We start from the raw sequence: 24676 nt of genomic DNA on the forward strand, positions 1-24676 counted from the left end.
AGGGGGTGACCCCGGCGGAGGGATACCAAGCGAAGCACCACATTCCCCTTCCTGGTCCCTCGAAGGGATCGGGAGGAGATCGCAGGCCGCTCGGGAAGTCGAGCCGGGCGTTGGGGGAGGGAGGGGCGATGTGATGGGCTGCGAGTAGGCAGCGGGGCCTGTCCCGCGGCCGAGCCTGTCCGGCTGATTCGAAGGGAAAAGTAGTTCCCGGAGGGTGTTGGAACGGGCGGGGAGGGAGGCGGTGCGGACGGAGGCGCACGCCGGCCGCGGTGCTGCGGCTCAGCTGATAATTGAAGGGACCCGAGGAGCCGCCGCCGCCGCCGCCGCTGGGGGGGGTGGGGGGAGCGAGTGGAAGTTACTGCCGCGCCACCGAGTCCGGACCGGAGACTTTGGGGCCCAACTAGGTAATTGGGGCGCAGTTCCGAGCGGCGGGGCCAGGCCTGGGGGAGGGGGTTGTGCTGAGGGGTTGGGGGGGTAGTGGGGGGGGGAGCTGGAACAGAAAGTCCCAGGAAGCTCGGTTGTGTCATCGCCGCGATTCGGCCCCTGCTCGGCCTGTTCCCGGCGGCGGCGGCAGCGGCGGCTGGGCCGTGGAAGGACCGGGCTGGGGGTTTACGGGCTAGGCGCTCGAGGGAGACCGCGGCTGGAGGGACCGGGACCGGGCGGGAGCGGGGGGGTCGCTGGGTGCCCCCTCCGGCCCCCCGCCATGAGGAGGGCCCTACACGGAACCGGGGTAAGGCGTGCGGGTCTGGGGGAGCCCAGCGGGGGTCGGGGGGGCCGGAAGTGGGCTTTGGAGCTGGGAGGGCGTCTAGGAAGAGAGAAAGTGGGGGGCCGGAAGTGCAGGTGGGGGGTGTGAATACGGCAAGGGTTCCCCGGAAATGGGATGGGGGGCCCGGAAACCGGGAGAGGGGAGGCTCCTGGGCCGGGGACGGCCCGGAAATGGAAACTAGGGAGCCGCTCGTGTGACAACAGTTGTGGGAAGCGAGGGTCAGAGGAGGGAGAGGCCGGAGTGACTTTAGACCGCAGTAAGGGGTTTCCTGCCGAGGGGGACGGTTGAGGGCGGGCGAGGCCGGAGACGGGGTCTGCGCTGAGCAGTTGCTTCAGCCGTGGGAAGTTGAGGCTGAGGGAGGATGACGCCGAGAGAGGATGCAGGGGGGCGTGAAAGAGGCCGAGAAACTTGGCCGAGAGGAGCAGAGCATCCTTCCAAATAGATCAGCGTGGAAATTGGGGGGAGGGGGTCAGGACCTGTGGGAGGGAGGTGGACCAGTTGTCGCTCCAGTCGTATTAGCATTCAAAGCGAGTCAGGCGATTAATTTATTTATATGTGGATTACATAAAACCTATTATAACATTTGTCCATTTGGTTCACCCTCCCTCTCTCCTCCATCCTCCTGCATAGTGAGTGGGTTTCTAGTTCTGAAACAAGTTAGAGGGGAGTTCAGATAACGAAGGTGGTAAAATTCCCAATCCTGTTCTTTCTTCGTGTTGCTCCTTTTCTCAGAATAAGAGAAATCTTTCATTTGCTGGAGGAAAAAAACCAAAGATTTAAAAACACATGCACATCGTGGGGCGCGGGGGGGCTGGGGGTATCTTAGACATTTGAACAACTGCTGGGGGACGGAGGCAACTGGTTACCCCGTGTGGCGAGGAAGGAACGGAAGGGGCTGCTCCTAAACCCTTAAGACAGATTGGTTTGTTTTTGATAATGCCGTTTTACTTTGGAGGAGGTGTAGCTTAAGCTCCCTGCCTGGCCGTGGTTATGGTTCAGTTGCTTCGTTAGGTCACTGGGGGAGAGAGAGTGTCAGTGTGGGAACGTGGGGCTGTGTGGGGCGGGAGGACGTTTAATAGCGCCGTGGATCTGTTCTGAGTGGACGTCTCACTGCTATTCTGCTGCCTCCCTTCCTCGTCGGCCTTCCCCGATCTTGCCTGGACTGCCAGCTCACCCGATCCCCGGGCTTTCCTCTGGTTTGTAGGCCCTTCCGTGGTGTGTTGAACTTTCTGTTCCTCTCCAGTCTCTTTAGCTATTTTTGGCAGTTCATTTGTTAAAGACCCGGAAAGTTGAGGCTCAGAATCTCCTCTCCAAAAGCAAAACAAAACAAAAAAATACGGGGTAGAAAGTTGAAAGAGCTATTGAGTGGGGTAAAAAACCGACGTTCGGAACAAAGGTCCTAGTTGTTAGAGAAAAAGGCAAGAGGCCTATGTATGAGGCCTGTGTGTGTCGCATTTACCCGGGGCGGGGGGTGGGGTGGGGCGGGGAGCAGTTAGAGCTGAGGAGTGATATTATCAGAGGTTTAGAGACGATAAATGGCAGAGGGTTTTATTGAGGCTTATTTTCATATTTAGAGCATGCGAAGAGATCAGTGTTAAGTGTGAATTTTAGAGGAGACACAATTTCCAATTGTTTTAGAAACTCCCTGCTCCACATTCAGCCCCAGCTTTTATGTCATCTTTGTGAAATTGGGGAGCTTTTATTTCATTTATTTTAAGCTTAATAGAGCACATTAACATGGCTGGGGGTTGTGGACTTTGTCCACATCTGCCTTTCTGTGAATGTGCCAATATCCATAAGAATCGAAGAACTGTAATGAAGATTATCATTGTTTCCATTCGCTTCCCAGTTTTTTCAGGAGTTTGAGTGGTTTTTAAGTCTGTTCAGCTGACGTTTCCTATTTAGTTTGTGTCCATGAACAGGCTTTTTGTTTTATTTTTCATTTACTTTCTAAAAGTTTTAGAACGCTTTTGGCAGCTAGAGTTCCTGAAGGTGCTAAACAAATATTTTTAAGATGAATGGGATGCTAGGCCAGGGTAAAATCAGTGCTTTCACCTAGCAAAGTAAATTTGAAGGAATGTTTACTTTTCCATTCTAACTTTCAAGCTTACTGCATTTGTTATCTGGTTAAAGTTGTATGATCCTATTTTAAGGACATCATCCTAGCAAAGAAGACACATGCTGGCCTGGGAATTCATAACACTGCCAGTTAGTAGCTGTGTGACCTTGAGCTATTCTCTGACCCTATCTGGCCTCCATTTATTTTAATCTGTAAAATGGGGGTGGGTAGTCCCTATCTTGCCTACCAGCTGGTTGTGAGATCCAGTGGACATAAGGGCTGTGAAAAACTACAAACTGCTAAGTAAGTTAAAGACAATTGTCATTAGCTTTAGAAAATTACATTATCTATTTTGAGGTAATTACAAAAAGATAACTTTCCTCAGTGGTGGTGGTGGGCGGTGTCTACGTAAGGTAGGTTGGAGATACGAAGTTTATAGCACTTCATAATTTGAAGTTTCTGCTAGATTGGTAGTGGAACTTGGGCCCAATTTTTATGTTACAGTAATTTTTTTTTTTGCATCAGTATGCTTGTTCCCCAAACATTGTTAATTCTGTTGAGAGAAACTTCAGACAGATTTCTTTGTGTTTTTATTATGGACAAAATTTATACCTATTCTGATTTGTGGCTCTTATGAAATTGACTTTCTAATATCAGAGACTACAATTAAGGAAAAACATTTCTGAATCTTGATCTGTTTTCTTTACGGAATCTGGGGAGTTTTTTGTTTTTAATTCTTTTAAGTGGATGGGTGGGATTCTTTGTGAGCAAATGTGATACCAATTGCCACTTTATTTTTGCCTTTTTCCTGAGGTAATTTGATGGACTCAGATTGAAAAAGCAACCTGTTTGTTGCTTTTCGTCTTCATTCAGGTTCTTGCTACTGCCAGCCTGACATGCACTTTTCCCACATTTGAATCATTTTAGGTTCACTGCAACTCACAAGCACTTCCTCAAAAGTTTCTACCCCATGATCTTTTCCTTTTATTTCTTTGTTATCTATATGTGCTTCATTTTGTGATTATAGTGCTAGGTTTGTGGACATGCATTGCTTTTGTTCCCCTGACTGAATTATATGCTTCCTGAGGGCAAGGATTATCTAAATGTCATTGTGTTATGCCTGAAGGTATACTCATAAACCTGATTGAAAATAACACCCATTTTCCTCCCCACTCCAAACCAGTAATGTTACCCTGGCCTTGCTGGCTATGCAGCCAGTCTTCCTGCTTGGAAAGGTTCTTGGCCCCAACAGATTTCTCAGGATGCTGTTTGGTGTAGGGCTCACAGTCTCTGACATCTTTCTCACTACTGTGCCATCAGAGTGCCTGGGTAGGGTGGAAGAGTAAGAATTTGGTGGATATTATATAAGACATATAATTTGTAGGTTGTTATATAATTTTGGTGCTTGTAGTTCTTAACATGTAGTGTTAGCTTTACATTTGTGTATTTTCTTTTAGTGCCTGGGTATAGTTCAGACAGCTATGCTACAGATTTCTTAAAGACATAAACCTCTAGCAAATTGTTCTTTACAGTCTCGACCTGGTCTGCTAGGTTACTCTGTACACAGTGTGTGCTTGCTGTTATTTATGGTAAATAGATAAGCATACTGATGCCGAACCAGTCTTTTGACTTTTATTTAAGTAAAACTTAACTTGGCTGATGTCCTGGATTTTTAAAAATGCAGTTCTTTATCCCAGTTTATTGATAGTTTCAGGGTATAGGCAAAAGAAGTTGTTTCGTAGACTGATAAGTGTGCTCGATAGTTTTTCTCTGAGGACTTAGAGATTTTGGTTTTGATTCTTCAGTAGTTTCATTAAACTGGATTAGCCAGAAGAAAAATCTTGGCGATTTTTCAGACTTACCGGTTTTGTCTTGAGTGTGCAGGAGCTGTTAATAGTCAGTTTTGCAGTTATGCTTGATATAAAAAGTCATTCTAGGGGCCTAGAGTAAAAAAGCTGCCTGTTACTCTGTTTTTTCATTAATGAACAGCACTGTTCAAGTGAATATCTGATGTGAAGGTAAAAGACTTGGGTTCCAGTTCTGGCAATGCCTTTTCTATGTTTGTGACCTTGGGCAAGTAATGTAACCTTTGTGAGCTTCAGGTGCCTAACCTGAAATATGTGGTTATGGCCACTGACCCTAGAGTTAATTGTCATATAAATGCTCAACACTCTTCAGGAGATTAGGCTACAGAGATGGATTGGAACACAGAGCCCTTCCTCCACTGTTCATTGCTGCATTGACCATTTCCTCATTTGTTAACACTGTTCTACCTAGAACATACTTTTATCAATATTATGTATGTAGGTATTCTACTTGAAACTGTTTTGAGCATAGAATAGTATTCCTTAGTTGATTATGAATTCCTTGAAGTTAGTCATTCCTCTTTTATTCCTAGAATCTAGCACAGTGCCTGGCCCTTAATAAAGATTCTTTAAACGTTTATTAAAGGAATAAGTCTTGTGTGAATAAGATGATTCTGAAAGTGAAAATATTTTGTAATGGTTTAATGTAATGTCCTATTTGATTTGTTTTGATAAACATTTTGGATCACTATTAATGCTAACAAGATTTTGGGAGTTTTATTCTTAATCTGTTGGTATATATTTTAGAGACTGCAAGTTACTTTGAATCATATATATTAAAAAAAATTAGGGCAAGCCATTTCATATTCTTCAGTTGTCCATTATTTGCATGTACTAGCTGATCTCTTAAATGCTTCATGAAGCGCTAAGTATGTTTTGAGACAGTGTGCGTGTTAAATATAAAATTGAGGGGTATTTTTTGTTTTTGTTTTTTGTTTTAATAGATTTATTTATTTACTTTTGGCTGCGTTGGGTCCCTGACGCTGCACGCGGGCCCCCTACAGCCGCGAAGAGCGGGGGCCACTCCTCATTGCAGTGGCTGCTCTTGTGGAGCACGGGCTCTAGGAGCACAGGCCCAGCAGCTGTGGCGCACGGGCCCAGCTGTTCTGTGACACGTGGGCTCCTCCCCAACCAGGGCCCAAACCCGCATCCCCCACACTGGCAGGAGGACTCCCAACCACTGCGCCACCAGGGAAGTCCCAAAATTGAGTTTTATACATCATTTTAGCTTACTCTGTTTCTTTTTAGAAAGGGTGTATTTATTTCTGTAAATATGTTATTACCCCTACATGGATTCTTGAATGCTATTTATAAGCTGAAGTGTCTATCAACAAGCCTTCAAGACTTCAAGTTACAGCATTTCAATGTGTATCTTAATCAACTTGTTGGCTGTCAAAACCAGTGAGTTCCACCCTGACTTCACAACTCCTACTCATTCCACCCATGGGCAGCGTTCTGAATAAATAGATGTACCTTGTGCCGTCTTAAGGTCACATTAACTCATTTTGAAGTCCTCGTACTGGTAAACGTGTGATGCCCTGGAAACCCAAAGTGAGTTTGTACAGATAGCCTATTTGTAATTCACTGTTGAGTTGTAATTTAAGCTGCTTTGTGTCCTTAGAGAGCAGGTTCATGGAGATCATATGGAGGGCCTCCCCCAGCCCCCTTTTTAAAAAAAATTTGTAAAACCCAAGTGCTTGTAGTTGCCTTGTAAACAGCAAATGTGTGAAAATTCTGTAACTTCTATGGCCCCAGTATTTTGTAATCCTGTTTTGCACTCTTGGCTGCATGCAGTCAGATTGGGCTGTTTGTTCCTCTGAACACACCCAGGAACTTCATTCTTGCCTTGACTTTGATTGTCTGTCTACCTGGGTTGTCACCCCTCCCCCATCTTGTACCTTTTGTAGCTACATGTACACACCCTTAACTTTCTTTTTTTTTTAAATTTAATTTTACTTATTTATTTATACAGCAGGTTCTTATTAGTTATCCATTTTATACATATTAGTGTATGTATGTCAATCCCAAACACCCTTAACTTTCTTTCAGTAGCTCCTGTAAGATTTTCAGTCTTCACTCTCTTCTCCCCTTCTCCCTTCTGCAACATTTTATTTGTTTCAGTTATGGCTTTCACAGTCTGTCTTATTAGTTGTTTACATCTTTCTTATGATATCTTTGGCTGCTTGCGGGTAGAGGTCCCATTCTTCTCTCCTCACAGAGGCTGGCACAAGGCTCCAACATAATGTATTGTACATGGTAGGTGGCAGTGGTAGAGTTCATTTTGGTGACACATTGAGAAACTATATTGTGAAATAATAGTAAAGTATTGACACAGTTTACTGTGAACTTGCTTATTTTATTTTATTTTATTTTTTGGCAGCTTGCAGGATCTTAGTTCCCCAACCAGGGATCGAACCCCGGGCCCTCAGCAGTGAAAGTGCACAGTCCTAACCACTGGACTGCCAGGGAATTCCCTCAACTGGCTTATTTTAGTTTTTCAGGGCTTGGTAGCTGAGTGTAGGATCCTAGAATATAAAATTTTCAGAATTAGGCTCATTAAAATCAGGTACTTAAGGGATTGTTAAGGCACTGGACTGTTTGAGTGACTTGGTTACTCCAGGTTTAGCATTTGGGGATTATGTTCATTAGTAGATGAAAGTTTGTTTATATCATTACAAGTTTTTATCGAGTGCTTACTGTGCACCACAGGACTGTGCTGGGAAGAATAAAAAATGACTTAGTTTTTGTCCTTTGAGTTTCATTATGTTTCATTTAGTTGATAATCACTTTTATTCTTAAACTGACTTGATAACTATGTATAATTAGCATAGAGAAGTATTCTGTAAATATTCTAAATGCAAGTTTTCTGCATTTAGAAAACCTGATATGAGAGTCTAATTTAAGAAACAGATGAATTAGGGCATGCTTTTTTGGCTGTACTGAATAAATCGTTGGAAGTGCCTTCATTGTACACATATTTCATCAGTAACGAATGCATGTGCATTTCTGGTTCCATATAAGGCTTACCCTTTTGGAGAGTGCTGAGGAGAAATAAGAGACTTATAAAATGAGATCTCTTACTTCAAAATGTACTAATATTGCAGATAAATTCAAATTATGTCAAAAGAATATAACATTGTGCATATTTGTTTTTAAGTACAAAGTTGAGTTTTATACAGTGAATACTCAGAAGTTTAGAGAGAGACTGAAGTTATTGAGGAAGAATTTATGGAGAGAGGAGGGGCTTGAGCTGGCCCTGATTGTTCGGATAGGTGTAGAAAGGACTGGGAGCTTAAAGGAGTAGTTGTGGTGAGGGTCTAATGGCCCTCTGGAGTAGAGGGTCCACATTTATGAAATAACAGGAAATTTGGGCTGAGATTATTGAGGTTCTTAAATGGGAGATTAAGAAATTCGATTTAAATAGACGTGTTGAAGTTACGGTAGATACATGAATAGGCAGTGACAACATGAAAAGATATTTAATTTGTAAATGAACTGAAAAGAAAACTAAATGTGCTTTTAGATCTTATTTATCTTTTTATGAAATTGCTTCCCTTTCTAGGACTGTATATAAGGGTCTTTGTGGTAAGTTTTGGGGCAATAAAAGCAGTGGAGGTCAAACTTACTTCTTGTTCAGTTTCCCTGCTTAATAGTTTAAAAAGTTTTGTTCTGTAGGCAGGAGCTGGTTAAGTGTCGACTCCCACTGCCCCTCTGTTCAGTCACAGAATTCTTCCTTTAGTGGAAGCTGGCAATCATTCCCTTAACTCATTCAACTATTGTTTATTCAGAGATTTTAAAAAAGTCAGTACTGTTTAAGAATTAATACATGTTTTTTGTGAGTTACTCAGTTATTTGTCAAGTCGTATTTATAGGAAAACCTTTTGCTTAGTATCTAATGCACTAAAAAATGTTTAAAACAAAAGCAAATTGTGGTTTAAGTTTTTACGTATTTTTCAAAAGGTGCAAATTAATATTAATCAAGTTAAATATTTTAATAAAATATTTACCTCGCACTCTGGTTTATGTCACAGTAGACTATTTGTTACCCCTTTTACTTTTAAAAAAGTACGTACAACAGAATTTCAAACATGGGAAATCAGGTTACATGTGGCTGAAGGGAAAATAAAGCCAAAGAGAATATTTTATTTGGGGGTCTGATAGCCATAATATTTAGCTTTCTTTAGCAGCTTTTGTTTCTAGTATGTTCTTGTAGACTGCTGTCTGTAGTTTGAATTAACTTGATTTTTCCTTATGTGGGGATAGCAGAGATGCTAGCTGTTAGTGCAAGTTTATGATGTAAAATAATACGTTAAGGCTGTATAGTACAAAATTTGTGGGGTTTTGTGGACTTCAGAATAAAAACATTTGTGAAGTCTCTGTATTTTACTGCTGCAACAGGCAGTAGTGCTTATTTTTCTGCAAGACAGTCATGCAGCTTCCTAGTTTTTTCCTTTATCAAGCATGTATTTCCATTTCTTCTGCCCACCTAGGGAAAGCCGGTGGGTTAGTCTCCAGAGGAAATTAGACCTGATGTCTGCCCTTCCATCTCAGATCAAAAAGTATTTGGGCCCTTCTCTCAGTAGATGGCAAAAATTAGGCTCGGTTTTTTGTTTTTGTTTTTGTTTTTGTTTTTTTCCTGTACGCGGGCATCTCACTGTTGTGGCCTCTCCCGTTGCGGGACGCGCAGGCTCAGCAGCTATGGCTCACGGGCCTAGCCACTCCGCAGCATGTGGGATCTTCCCGGACCGGGGCACGAACCCGTGTCCCCTGCATCGGCAGGCGGACTCTCAACCACTGCGCCACCAGGGAAGCCCACTAGGCTCGTTTTTGAGAAGATTCCGTAGTTCTTAACTTCGTGATCAGACCTGTTTGCTAATTATTTCTCAACTGTCATTAGGAATTTTAGTATTGATTTTCACATTTTGGCCTCAAAATACTTCTGTCAGAAAACTAGACTTTTAATTGCAGAGTTCATCTCCTCTTCACCCTGCCTTTTGACAAGTTTTGCCCTTCCAGTTACTGCTATGAGGTAAGACTTGGGGAATTTCAGCCTTTGGTGTGGCACTGTAAGATAATCTGCTTCTGCCTCTTCTAACCAGCTAGTATTACTTTTCAGCTGCCTGGATATTAGGCCACGCCATTTTTTTCCCAGGTATCTTTCTCATTACACAAACTACTGAGAGGAATCACTGAAGAGATAACAGACCATCATTTGGGATCTTCATTGTAGCACCTGTTTTAGGTGATACTCAATTTATATTTCTTGCATCAGCTGAGGTTTTGGTAAACTTAATGTTTGCTGGAATAGCAGCTTTTCTGCCTCTTCTGTGGGCTGGGCCTTCTGCTTCACTCATGCGTTTACTTATATTCAGCATATTAATGCTTTGGTTTTTGTTACTAAAATTAAGAGGATTCATAATTGTGCAGTTAACTTGAGTTTACTATATTTAGAGAAACTTAGAACTTTTTCAGGATACTTGCTGAGTTTACTTGAACATATAATGCTATATAGTAAAGGATTTGGGAAGTTTCCATATTAAGAGTTTTAAAATTAGGAATGGCTTAATCCATATGTTTTTAAGGTATGTGAAGCCAAGGACTTAGTAAAACTATAATTCTAAAAAATTCTGCAATTATTTCTGTTTTAAGGGCTGGTATTAGCATCATGGTACAAGGGAAGAAATTATCTTGGTTTCAGCAAGTGCTGCATTGATTTTTAAAGGTGTTTCTTGAATTGAATAAGCAATACTCTCAAATCTAGAAAAACAACCATTTAAGACATCTCTGTTCTCAGTGAAGTTAGTCTGAAGTTAGCAGTGGAGATGGAATTAATATATGTGAATAATAAGCAAGTGGTATGTATTATTATAAGTAGTTTTGAACACTTATTATTTCAAACCTATTATTATAGGTTAAGATATACAGATGTGGTCCTTGACCTTGAGTTTATAGTCTCATTAGGAGGGGGTGGTAAACTTGGGGACAAAATTAACCATGAAAACTCTTAAGCTGAATTCTGAGACATAAGTCAGATGCCTTATCAGGTGACTAGCTGTTTGGAATAGAGAATATGGTAAAAATATTACCAAGATATTTCTCAGAATAGTCGTGTTATCTGCATCCATGTATACTTGCCCACATAGAATTCTGAATTCAGTTCCTCGTTTCATTACCCTTGTGATGTGACTTTCGCTGTAAGTATGTTTAGTATAGTCCGTAGTGATATAAATCAGTCCAGTGGTATGGGAGATTAATGGCATAATAATAGTAAGGCTTCATGAATAAAAGCTACAGCAACTAACCTCTATTGAATTCTTTCCTTGGTACAATGGTATTTTACATGGGTTAACAGAGTCTCCGGGGGTGGGGTGGGGTGGAGATGGATAGGTGAGTGGGTGAACTGAAGAGTCGGACATTCTAGACAAGGAGTGTAATGAGGGCGAATGAGTCTGTATCAGAAGAGGATATAAATTTTCAGAAGTGGCAGAGGAGAGTTAAGTGTGCTAAGTAAATATATTCTGCATTCTGTGTTTATTTTAATGACTTCTTTGTCCCATATCTTTACATAAGGAAGATAGCCATATTCTTCCTATGCTTTGAGTATCCCTGGGTTATAACGCCAATTGGAATAACAGCAAAAATATAAATATAATAGAAAATAAGATGGAAGTGTGCCTCAGTATCTGTGTATACATTTACATGAACATTTCTCCTTAAAGTTGGCATTTTTATCATGTAATTTTAATCAGTTTTCATAGAAAATTTTGTTTTTCCATGGCTACGCACGTTTATATATTTTGAAGGAAGTGTCATTTAGAAAGAATATGGGCTTTGAGGCTAGACACTGTTTAAACAAGGTCCCCATATGCCAGCTGTGTGATCTTGGGCAAGTCATTTAAACTCTCTGAGGCTTAGTTTACTCGGGTATAAAATGGGTTGCTGTTAGGATCTTACATAAATAGTATATACTTGATAAATAGTAGCTGCTGCTATTTTTATTTATAGTGATAAAGAAAAAAATGTATGTTAATTTGACTACTTAGGGGAGGGTTTACACAATATCATCTTTCAGAACAGGGGTCAGGAAACGTTTTTTGCAAGGCGCCAGATGGTGAATGTTTTTGGCCTTGCAGGTCAGCTCTTGTAGGGTGAAAGCAGCCATTGACCCTGTTCTCCTGAAACTTTACAAAGTGAAGTGGTTGGCCAGATTTGGCCTGTGGGCTGTAATTTGCCAACCTCTGTTCCAGAATATTACTTGCCACTGTTTACTTTGTTCATAGGAATTTAAAACACTGTATGTTTCAAAGATTGCATGATAATGTCTAAGTGATAAAGGACTTTAGGGTAAGTGGTTGAGAGCAAAGATTGGGATTCAGGACTTCCCTGGTGGCGCAGTGGTTAAGAATCCGCCTGCCAATGCAGGGGACACGGGTTCGAGCCCTGGTCTGGAAAGATTCCACATGCCTCAGAGCTACTAAGCCCGTGTGCCACAACTACTGAGCCTGCGCTCTAGAGCCCGCGAGCCACAACTGTTGAGCCCGCGTTCCACAATTCCTGAAGCCCGCGTGCCTAGAGCCTGTGCTCCACAACAAGAGAAGCCACCACAATGAGAAGCCTGCGCACTGCAACGAAGGGTAGCCCCTGCTCGCCGCAACTAGAGAAAGCCCGCGTGCTGCAACTAGAGGAAGCCCGTGCGCGGCAACCAAGACCCAATGTAGCCAAAAATAAATAAAAAAATTTATTTTTTTTAAAAAAAGATTGGGATTCAACTTAAATTTTGGCTCTAATGCTATTAGCAGTGTGACCTGCGGTAAGTCACTTCATTTTGTCTTCAGTTTCCCCACCTGTAAAATGGGAATAATAATAATAGGTTTGTTGTGAGGATTAAATTAGTTAATACGTAAAACTTTTAGAACAGTGCCTGGTACAGGATAAGTGCTCAGTGTGTTAACTGTTGTCAGTAACCATTCTTTTTGAGCGGAAGCATTTTTATTTTCCTATCCTTTATTGATAGCCTATCTAAAACAACAGGTTTGAGAAGAGAAGATGGATTTCTCTGAATCATCTTGGAATTACTTGAGTGACAGAGTTTTAGGCTTTGAAGGAGGAGATCAATTGAGAGTGTTGGTAGACTCTGCAACAAGATGGACTTGGGTTCTAGTTTCCTAGTTGTTTGACCTTGGGCAAGTTGCTTAATGTGTAAATTATGGAAAATACATAATTTACAGGATTTCTTTGAGGTTTTTTAAATATTTATTTATTTATTTTTGGCTGCATCATGTCTTCATTGTGGCACGCGGGATCTTTTCGTTGTGGCGCACAGGCTTGTCTCTAGTTGCAGTGCATGGGCTCAATAGTTGTGGCATGCGGGCTCTTTAGTTGTAGCACGCAGGCTTAGTTGCCTCACGGCATGTGGGACCTTAGTTCCCCCACCAGGGATTGAACCCACGTCCCCTGCATTGGAAGGTGGATTCTTAACCACTGGACCACCAGGGAAGTCCCTTCTTTGAGTTTTTAATGAAAGTGAAGTATTAAGCACACTGCCTAGTTCACAGTTAAGTAGCTATGTTACATTTTTTTGATTAGGATATTGGCTCCTAGGAGGAATTTAATAGTAGCTTTTATTCTTATATTTCTTTTAAATGATGACTTTTTCCCACAGTTGTATTAATGTATAAAGTTGACAGTGTGAATTTATTATTTTTAAGATGTTATAATTTTGGTGTTGAGTACATTTAATAGTTAAGATGAAACTGTAAAGATTGAAGGAAAAATATCCCTGACCTGGTATTACATTAAGTGTTTTGAAAAGCTTTTTGGGGGGCAGTTTCTTCTTCTTTTTTGCGGTACGCGGGCCTCTCACTGTTGTGGCCTTTCCCGTTGCGGAGCACAGGCTCCGGACTTGCAGGCTCAGCGGCCATGGCTCACGGGCCCAGCCGCTCCGTGGCATGTGGGATCCTCCCGGACTGGGGCATGAACCCACGTCCCCTGTATCGGCAGGCAGACTGTCAACCACTGCACCACCAGGGAAGCACCCAGTTTCTTCTTTTGATCTAGGTTCACAGGTTTATAAAAATGTTATAAAAGTAGTATAAGGAGTATCCCATATTCCCTTTATCCACGCTCAAGTTCAAGGTTTTATTGTTGTTTTTAGAAGATAAATTTGCTTTCAAACTTTTTAATCAAAAATTTTTTTTTTTTTAAAGAAATAGTTGTGATAAAATCTACTGAAAAAAGGTCAATGTGGTGAACACTTTTTTTTTTCATGTGGCTCTTTACCAGTGCTTATTCACTTTTCATAGCGCTGTGAATGCGCTGGAATGTCTTGGTCCTGACTCTTGGCCATCATTGGTGAACATTATTATACAGAGTCTTAAGGTCCTCATTGGCAGTTGGACATTCCTAAATACCCTGCTTTTTAAGGGACTTACTTGCATTGCTTTGCTCAATGAGTGCTGCTCCGCTTCCCCGTCCTTACTAGTCGGTGGGCTTGGATATGTTTAGACCCTACTCTCTAGCTTTATAGTGTTGAGTTGCAAAACTACTTGCTAGAATTGTGTATTAAGTGGGTAAGTTGAGAGTGAGGGCTTGTGTCACGTGGTTTTAAGAGTGATAATTCTTGTAGCTCAAAGGTATTTCAGTACTTTTCTTTTTAGTTGAGGGGATCAGTAAGGCCTTTTTAAAACAGATACTTTAAACCTCTGGCTTCTGATAATAGTAAAAAAAAAAAAAAGTAAGTACCTTTATCTGAAGTAGGTAAGGGCCTGTTGTATACCAGGCAGACATATGCAAAACCTTTTGCCCTTAACTTTCTTGTCATATCTTCTCTTCCTAAATGCCTAAAGTTACTAATTTTAATCCTAAATTTCCTGAATTCCTAAATCTTTCCCTTTGCCTACCATTCCTTAGTAATGGCTCCTACTATCTGTACTTGCCTGCTTGAAGAGTCTTAGGTAAGAGGACTTAAATATTTAAAAAAATAAACTTCTAAGTTTACAATAGTTTCAAATTTACAGAAAAGTTGCGAAGATGGTTACCCTATACTCCTCACCCAGATTTTTAAGATCTTCCATTACTGTGATATATTTGACTCAACTAATGAGTCAATACTGATACATTATTACTACTTATATTTTATTTGGACTTGCTTAGTTTTCTTTTTTTATAAATTTATTTATTCATTTATTTAATTTTTGGCTGCATTGGGTCTTCGCTGCTGCACGCGGTTCTCTCTAGTTGCTGAGAGCGGAGGCTACTCTGTTGCGGTGCGCAGGCTTCTCATTGCGGTGGCTTTTCTTGTTGGGAGCACGGGCTCTAGGCACGCGGGCTTCAGTAGTTGTGGCTGACGGGCTCTAGAGCGCAGGCTCAGTAGTTGTGGCGCCCAGGCTTAGTTGCTCCGAGGCATGTAGGATCTTCCCGGACCAGGGCTCAAACCCATGTCCCCTGCATTGGCAGGTGGATTCTTAACCACTGCACCACCAGGGAAGCCCTGGACTTCTTAGTTTTTACCTAATGTCTTTCTGTTCCAGGATCCCATCCAGGTTGCCACATTACATTACATTTAGTGAGCAACTTTTAAAAACTCAGAATTTTTGAGGCATGTGTTTCTCATTATAAAGTACAAAGTGATAGTTAAAATCTGAATAAAGAAAAATATAAGAAAATTAAGCACCATACATAATCTTACCATCTTATATAAACATTTTTGTATTTTCTTCTAGCTTTTGTTTTAATAAAAACAGGTCCATATTATGTTTCCCCTGTGCTATTATGATGAACATTTTCCTATTTCATTATGAGTTCTTCATTAGTTTGCTTTGTATTTATTTGACTTAACCATAATTTATCCAATCTTCTAGTCCTTTGTTAGATTTTTTAAAAACTGTTACAAGGAATAGTTTTGTATCTAAAGCCAATTTTTTAAATGGGGTGTCTTCCTCCCTTGTGTTTTGTATTAACTTGGGAAATGTTCTCGTATGTATGTGAGACGTGTGTGTGCTGTGGCAGTCCGTGGGAAGAGTTGGAAGGCTCCTTATGACTTTCAGGGTCCTGCGTGGGCTGGCTCTTGCCCACCTCTTTGACGTCATCTCCTACTTCTTTCACCTTTTACTGGCTTTTCTTGTTGGCCTGCAATGCTCTTCTAGATCTTACCTGGCTGTTTGTTGCCTCATGCATGAGGTCTTGGCTCAGATGTTACCCCTCAAAGAGACCTTACTTGGTCACCCTATTCATAGTAATTCATTTATCAGATAGGAACATTTCACCTGCAAGTACTAGAAAACATGACTAACAGTGTCTTAAACAGACTGGGGTTCATTTTCCCTCATACAGCATGGTTCAGCTGTACAGTGGTTCCAGCAAGGACCAGGCTCTGTGTGTTTTTCTGCTCTGCCTTCCTTAGCAGGTGGTTCCCTTGGACACCAGATAACTGTCATGGCTTGAAGTCATTGTGTCCATCTCATATTGGAGGCAGGAAGGAAAAGATGAGGTTTTTTGGGTTTTTTATTATACAGAAAGCAAAAGTGTTCGTGGAGGATGATTAGCATACCTCACCATACCTCTTACTGGGGAGAACTAGGCCACACCTCTGGCAAATATAGAAATGTAATGGTATTTTTGTACCAAGGTAGGTTTAGACCACTGCCTTTTAAAAATTCTTTTGATCTGCAGTCCGTGATAAATGCCTTACTTTGCATCACCAGTGTATATGTAGATACATGTATGTAACTGAAATAAGTTTCACAATTGACACTTAACCATTACACATGCTGCTATTTTCTATTCTCTACTTTGCTTAAAATTCCTGGTTATGACCTTTTAAGATGGAGGATTCTTAACCTTCTTTGTGATGAGGACCCTTTAGCAATCTGAGGCTATGGACTCCTCAAAGTAATATTTTTAAACTCATAAAATGAAGGCTTAAGACAAAACCCAAATATGTCAGAATGTTAAAATCTGGCTCTCAAACTGTTAAACTAGCTTTTTGTAGTATAGTAATATGTTTCTTTATTAGCCCTTTCAATAACATGATCTAGCAGCTGTTCAAAGTAGTGATGAGTGTAAATGATATTTTGAGGTATCTGCAACAATTGTAATGTGATATGATAATATCTGTGACTTCTCTTAGTGCAAAGTCAAAGGTACTGCCAGTAATATTGCGGTTTGTTGCCTGTTCATGATAGAAGGAAAAGGTTTTCAGTTAGAGGTTATAGTGAAATTATTTTTTTCAATCCACGCTTGTGAACTCCTGATTATGAACCTCTGGTCTAAATTGCTTCCAAGGTGCTAATCTTGCAGTTTGAGGAAAATACAAATCATGACTCATCCTCTAGGGCCAGGGGAGTAGCTTACTCCCTTGGAGGTGAAAGGGTTTGTACCCCATGTAAGGAAGGGTTCTTTGAGCAGGGAGGAGAGGTGGGTCGCATGGGGTTTGGGTCGGGAACACTGTCTTCTTCCTTTTCCTGACTGTAGTCTCCTCCTTTATTCTCCTGAGTGCTTAATTTTCTCACAGTACTATCTTGTTTGCTGTTTGCCTGCCTTCCCTAGTAGGATATCAGTTCTGAGAGGGGAGAGACTGTTTTGTTTACCCCTTTCTCCCAAGGCCTAAAACCTGTGAAGTAGGGTAGTCAATAAATATTTGTTAAGTAAATGAGTAGCTGAATAAGACCCAGCACTCCCATATATCAGCGAACAAGACTGGGCCTGGATGTCCTCTAATTCTCCCCTCCGTCCCCCAAAACACGTGCACCTGATGTAAAGGCTTAAAAGTGATATCATTTATGTAAAGTCACTGCTATGAAGTGCTATGCAAATGAGATTTTTTTTTTCCCTTAATGGAAGGTTGTAAAATGACTTGTGTTCATGTGGTTCCCCACCTTGCAGTTTTAGAAGTGTGGGTATATCTCAGATGGTTTGTAAACCAGGAGCAGAGATATTTTTAAAAATTAGTATAGGAGAAATAAAAAGAAAATTATTCTCTGTAAAGAATTGTAGTCTAAGGACATTAATCTAAATCTCCCTGGAGTTAACATTTACCCCCCACCCCCCCTTTAACCTTAAAGCAATCTGCTTTCTCTTCAACAGGCGTTTTTTTCCCCCTTTTTAAAATGGGTTGACTTAAAATGCAGCAAACCTGATTAATGAAAGTGCTGAAAGAATTGGTTTCTATCATTAAATTTTTGTTTTAAGTTGGTGGTTAACCACACTTAAAAAGTTTTCTTAAAACAATATTCCTGACTTATAAGACATATCAGTGCCTTTGCACAGTTAGAACATAAACATCTGTTGATAGAATACATTTTTTCTGGTCCTCATAACTGTCTTGAATATCTACTCCTCAATCTTCAGGTTTAGTTAAAAAGTTTAGTTAAAAGGTAAACTAGTAATTTCTTTTGGATCACAGGGCTTTGTGAACCCTAGAACTTCTTTTGGGACAGATACGTGATATTATCCCTGTTGGATTTATTGTTGCTTGCTTTAGAAAAAGTCATAGTGCTTAAATTCATTCAACATTTGGTATTGTGGAATTTAACAGTAAAATGTTTGTTAGTTCCTATGCAAACACTTTTGGTTTTCATTTTATTTTTATATTTTATGGACTATGAAGTGAGAAGCTGTCATTTGTTTAAAATAGAGAATAGGAAGATGTGGTGTAAGTAGTAAGGAAATCAGATTATCAGTGAGGTTTAGTAACTGCCTTAAAAAATGCACTCTGCTGTATTTAGGAGTCTTTTCATTCTTAACAGATGATGATTATTTATCTTTAAAATGTCAGTTGGTTTACAGTACCTCCCAATACCTGTTGGGGGAAGAGTCTGGCATATCACGCTTCGTTGGCATATTTGAAGGTTTAAAAGCAACACATTCAAGGTTTTCCTTTTTATACAATACTTTGGAAGACAGGAAATATTTTCAGAGCAAAGTAGTTTTTTTTTTTTTAGTGGCTTTATTGAGATATAATTCATATGCCAGGCAGTTCACCCATTTAAAGTGCATAATGTGTTTAATATTCTCAGAGTTGTGCAAGTATCACCACTATCTAACTACAGAACATTTTCATCACTCCAAAAAGAAACCGTTCCTCTGTTTGTTGGATTCTACAAACTTTTAGGTTAAGTTTTAGAATTGACAGTTCCATTGTGACGTAGTGTCTTCCTGTTGGTTAAAATCTTAACCAGTCCCCTGTCCCCAGCAATCTTGCCCTGTTGTGTAGATGGAAACTACCTGTTACTTGGCTTTCTCCTCCTAGGAGGGCTCATCCCTTTTGGCAGTTTTGACTTACTGTTTCTACTTAAAATTGTTGTTATTTGAATTTAAACATTCTGTTAACTGGAAGGTAATGCTTATTTGTTAACTGTGATGACTGTCACTTGAAGGCTGAATAGGAAATTGTTCTTGGAAGATGCCAAGTTCACTTCAGAACCAAACTCAGAGTGGTGTTTCTACTTGTCAGGGAGCAATTTACCAGTTCTTTTTGATATTCCACAGTTGTAGAAGTCCAACTAACAGGTAGAAATAAAATTTGTGATTGGATCTTACAAATTTCTATCCATGGAATATGGAATATTTTGGAATGTTTTGTTTTAAAAGACCTGTTAGCACATTCCACATTCTTATATTTGGTGTGCAGTTTGGTTGGAAGAGTTTAGGTGTGAGTTGTGTGTTTGGGGTGTCTTTTGTCATTTTAATTGTTAGGGTGTTGTCAGGCTTTCCTCTCAGACCCATCTCCAGCTGTTTGCTGTTCATTTGTTCATTCATTCATGCTCCTAGGGTTTTCTGAAGCAGTTTCTCTGTGTGGAACACCCCTTTTGCATTCCATTCCTAACAGCTCCCTTCTGTCCTGGGCACATAACTTTTTATCCATAACAGTTTTCATATTTCCACCCCTGGGAGGTTTTTGGCTCCCTGAGGGCTTGGGTTGCTCTTGTGTAACAGTACTTAAGGTAGTAATCTATCATCTTTTTTTTTTTTTTAACATCTTTATTAGAGTATAATTGCTTTACAATGGTGTTTAGTTTCTGCTTTATAACAAAGTGAATCAGTTATACATATGTTCCCATATCTCTTCCCTCTTGCGTCTCCCTCCCTCCCTCCCTCCCACCCTCCAGGCGGTCACAAAGCACTGAGCTGATCTCCCTGTGCTATGTGGCTGCTTCCCACTAGCTATCTGCCTTACATTTGGTAGTGTATATATGTCCATGCCTCTCTCTCGCTTTGTCACAGCTTACCCTTCCCCCTCCCGATATCCTCAAGTCCATTCTCTAGTAGGTCTGTGTCTTTATTCCTGTCTTACCCCTAGGTTCTTCAGGACTTTTTTTTTTCTTAAATTCCATATATATGTGTTAGCGTAAGTAAGGCCAGAAACTATCAAACTCTTAGAGGAAAACATAGGCAGAACACTCTATGACATAAATCACAGCAAGATCCTTTTTGACCCACCTCCTAGAGAAATGGAAATAAAAACAAAAATAAACAAATGGGACCTAATGAAACTTAAAAGCTTTTGCACAGCAAAGGAAACCATAAACAAGATGAAAAGACAACCCTCAGAATGGGAGAAAATATTTGCAAATGAAGCAAATGACAAAGGATTAATCTCCAAAATTTATAAGCAGCTCATGCAGCTCAATAACAAAAAAACAAACAACCCAATCCAAAAATGGGCAGAAGACCTAAATAGACATTTCTCCAAAGAAGATATACAGACTGCCAACAAAGACATGAAAGAATGCTCAACATCATTAACCATTAGAGAAATGCATATCATCTTTTACTCTAGTTGTTTGTTAACAGTTTGGTCTTCCATTGTTCTGAGCCTCTCAGAGTCCCTTTAAATCTTGCATGCATCCTACCAAAGTCCCCAACCTGCTCACCTCTGAGTTGTCTTTAAAAGAAGGCCAGGGCTAGCTGATGTCTCAGCACAGCACATGATGGAATCTTCCGGAACCCCTTTGGCACTTCTGGTTTATTCTTGTTGGTTTTTGTGAATTTTTTTCTCCCCCACAGAAGAAACTTAACTGTCCTGTTTTACATCCTACAGGTGTGACAGTACTTTCTCTTTCTACCTCTCCCTCTAGTTTATTTTGGTTATTTTTCTATTTGTGAGTGAGAAATGATTGAGCATAGAAATTTGGTGGCTCTGGTTTTGTTCAGTTCTTTCTCTTGTCTAATACAAGGTTCATCTTCGTATTTTTCTTCTTTTTAAAGTTTAATAAAGGATGGGAAAAGAGTTACCAAATTTTATGATTTCTTGATATTGATTTTAATCTATTCAGTAGTGCTGTTTGGTACAGTTTTTAGAGTGGAACCTTATTTTAGTGATACTGAATGTGTTAGCACTTAAAAATGTTGATTTTTAAACATTTATATAACATACTACAAATGGAAAGTTATAAACTGGGTTTGGTGGGTATGAATTTATCCTTTTAAAGGACAGTGTAATAGAAAATTGGTGCAAGAGTCAGGAGACTGCTAATCTGATTTTAAGCTTAGATACTTGAGCCTAGATGAATTTACTTTGAGCCTCTCTTCTGTTAAATATGAGTAACTTTTTTCTTTCTATAATGCTGGGGTTGTTAGGATTTAAGAGAGAGACCCATATCAGAAGAATACAAAGTATTTGTATAGAACACAAATATACAAAGACTTAATAGTTTTGTCTTTGTTATTGGAGGAAATATTGAATCTCCACACACGAGTCAGGTTTTAAAGAGCAGCAGTGCCACAAATTTGGAGCATAAAAAATAAAGTAGGATGTAAAAACATGCAGACTTTGAACACGTTTGAGATCGATTACCCATTTGTGTCTAATGAAATCTTTAAGGATGAAAACAGGCAGCTGGGTCTTAGGAACAAAGAACTGAAACCAACAATTCAGATACCTGTTATCTTTACTGTGGTATGTCTGCTTTATTTCTCTCTCTCTCAAGACTGTTTCCTAATGTGACTGTGTTAAGGATAGCCATTATCTTTACACTTAACAACCAAGGTACCCAAAGAGTCTTGGGGAGTGACTCTGGTTGATCCGTCATAGGTCATTTGCAGAGTATAAACCCTAGTTAACCTGTGGTCGGTGTTGTAGGATATGGGAATTTGTCACCTAGTATGTGACAGCTTCCATAGGCTCTATGGGATACAGTGGATAGAAGAGGCAGATGGTTATATATATTACAAACGGTTGTCTAATACAAGTAGTTTGTTTTCTTTTCATGCTAAGTTTTTATTTCAGTGTTATGCAAGTGCATAATTATAAATATTTGTTCAGTATAACAGTTGTGACATCCATAGAGAATTTCTTAGAGAAAACAAGACTGCAAACACTTAATTGTACTTCCAGCATCCAGTGAAATGTCTTAATTTTGCAAAGTGCTATAGAGCTCTTTGGAGTTGTTATGTGCAGAAACTTTGAGAAATTTAACGCAAGAAGATTTTGTAAAATGTGAATAGGCAAGATTTCAGGTGAACTTCGTGGGGGCAAGTGCAAGGTAATGAATTACGGGAAAATCAGTCACAGCTGTGCTGATGGGTAGGGAACTCTGGGTTAATTGCCATTTGGACGTCAAAAGTATTTACATAGATGCTCTAGAAGTGTGCTTACTTTCCAACAATGGGATTTTTTTTTTTAGTTATCTTTTTTTGTTATTGACTCCTTTTTTTCCCCTTGACCTGACAACCCCTTTATTTTGATTTGATTTTTTATTTATAAAATACAGTTGAATATTTATATTCATTTTTTTATATTCTATTTATTCTGATTCTCCATTGAGGCTTTATAGTCTGCCTTTGTGCATCATTATTTTTTTTAAATTTTTATTGAAATATAGTTAATTTACTGATTTCTATTCATTGTGGTTAGAGAATGTGCTCGGTATGATTTCAGTTCTTTGAATTTGCTGATTTACTTTATGAGGTCCAGAATATGAATAGTTTCTGTCAGTATTCTGTGTGCTTGAAAAGAATATGTATTTGCAGTTGTCCATTAATTCTGTTGATAACAGTGTTATTCGAGTTATCTGTATCCTTGCTTATTTTTTGGTTTGTCTTGTTGATATCAGAGAGAGAGGTGTTTTAAAATTCAGTCCGGATTAGTGTGTTTTAAAATTTTTGTTTTAAGGTTTTAAAAACTGATTAAGAATTGCTATCTTCCTGAATTGAACCTTTTATCATTATGAAGGTACCCTTTTTACCTCCAAATAATGTCTTTTTAAAAATTTATAAAGTCAAATTTTTTGATACTAATATAGCTACACCAGTTTTCTTTTGTCTAATGTTTGCATGATACTTTTCCGTCTTCTTCCTTTCTGTATCCTTGTGTTTAGATCTGTCTCTTGTAGTTGAAATGCTTTAAAAATCCAGTTTAATAATCTTAACTAGAGAGTGAGTTTTTACCATTTTATTTTTTTAATTTGTTGCTTTCATTTGAATTAATTATTTTTAATAGAGGTGTGATTCTAGTTTTTGGTTATTTTAGAAACTAAAACAGTATATCTAACAAGGTCTGTAATTAACTGGTGCCTTTACTTCTTATGGAAAAGGCAAAGATTTAGAATAGTAACTCAGTTTACCAAGCTTCTCTTGACTTTAAAAATAGCTATTTTACTTTAATCAGTTTTTAAAACCTAACTGGATGGTATAATTTTATAGAGTTGATGTTCATTTACATTTATCTGTGTTTGTCACCTTTATTTCTTCTTATATCTCAATACTGTGTTTGGCATTGCTTTCATTTTATCGCTGGTGGGAAAACTCTTACCAGTTTTTATGGGACACAAACTTCATTCTTGAAAGATAATTTCATTTGGTGTAGAATTCTCGATTGACACCTGTCTTTAGTGTGCTGAAGAAACTCTAATTCCACTGTTTTCTGGCTTCTGTTGTTTCTGTCAAGAGGTCTACTAACAGTCTGTCAAAAAATAAACACCTCTCCCGCCTCTTAGGCTTTAAGGTTTTCTCTATTTTTGCTACTTTGTGGTTTCACTAAGACGTGTCTAGATGTAAATGTCTTTTTATTTATCTTGTTTAGGATCATTTGGGCCCCTTGAATTTATGGGTTGGTCTCTTTCACTAGTTCCAGAAAATTCCCAGCCATTAAATGTTTAAATCTGCCTCTGCCTTGTTTTCACTCTTGTACTTCTGAAATTCTGATTAAACATATGTCTGATCTTCTCCCTTTGTCCTCTGTATATCTTCTTCATTTTTAACCTTTTGGCCTTTCTGTGCTGCAGTCTGCATAATTTCTTCTGCTCTGTCTTATGCTTTGCTAACTTCTTTGTCTGATATGCTGCCAGACCTGTTTATTAAGCTTTATTTTTCATATTAGAAGTTCTGTTTGGTTCTTTTTCAAATCTGTCACTTTAATATTGTTTCCTTCAGCTTTTGCAAGTTTGTCCTTTCTAACTTTAAACATAGGGAACATTTATCTGTCGGACAGTTCTAATATCTGAAATATGTGTGACCGTTTCTCTTGTTTTTCCAAGTTCTTATTCATGGTGCCTTGTTTACTTATGTGCTGTCTTTAGTTTATTTGTAGAGTTTTCCTGAGGCCTGGAATAAAGGTGCCTTTATCCAGAGAAGATGTATTTTACTTCTGTCAAGTATTTAATCATTGAAGCGTTCAGACCTTGCTACCCAAGGTGTAGTCTTCTGACTGGCAAGGGAGCTTGTTAGAAATGCATTACCTCAGGTCTCATATCTGTATTTTAATAAGAATCTGTATTTTTAAACAAGATGCATAGGTGATTCTTAGACATACTAAATATTGAGCAGCACTGCACTGAGATTCATAAGATTTGAGTTACGCTGGCTTGAAGTTTCTTGGGTCTTCCAGATTATTCAGAATGTTACAAATCTTGACCAAACATGTACAGATTTTTAGATTTTAACTTCATGAATTGATAAAGACTAAAAAAAAGTTTGGAATAAAATTAAGTTCTTGAGTATTTTGGGTTTGGAGAGTGGAGTGGGAAGAGCTTCAAGCAAAAGTGACCA

General features: G+C 39.5%; 1 protein-coding gene across 15 annotated transcripts in view; it reads left to right on the plus strand.

The window, feature by feature from the left end:
* TRIP12 (thyroid hormone receptor interactor 12) overlaps positions 1 to 24676 on the plus strand; it is a 147233-nt gene that overhangs the window by 671 nt on the left and 121886 nt on the right. For 14 of the 15 annotated variants that reach the window (XM_060015961.1, XM_060015964.1, XM_060015966.1 and 11 more), the window contains exon 1: positions 276 to 404. The exons of the other annotated variant lie outside the window; for it this stretch is intronic. The gene's annotated coding sequence lies outside the window, so the exon portion shown is untranslated. Of the gene's footprint in view, positions 1 to 275; positions 405 to 24676 lie in introns of those variants that run through there. 15 annotated transcript variants of the gene reach the window in all.

The sequence above is a fragment of the Delphinus delphis genome, chromosome 7 (genome assembly GCF_949987515.2).
Source record: "Delphinus delphis chromosome 7, mDelDel1.2, whole genome shotgun sequence".
NCBI lineage: Eukaryota > Metazoa > Chordata > Mammalia > Artiodactyla > Delphinidae > Delphinus > Delphinus delphis.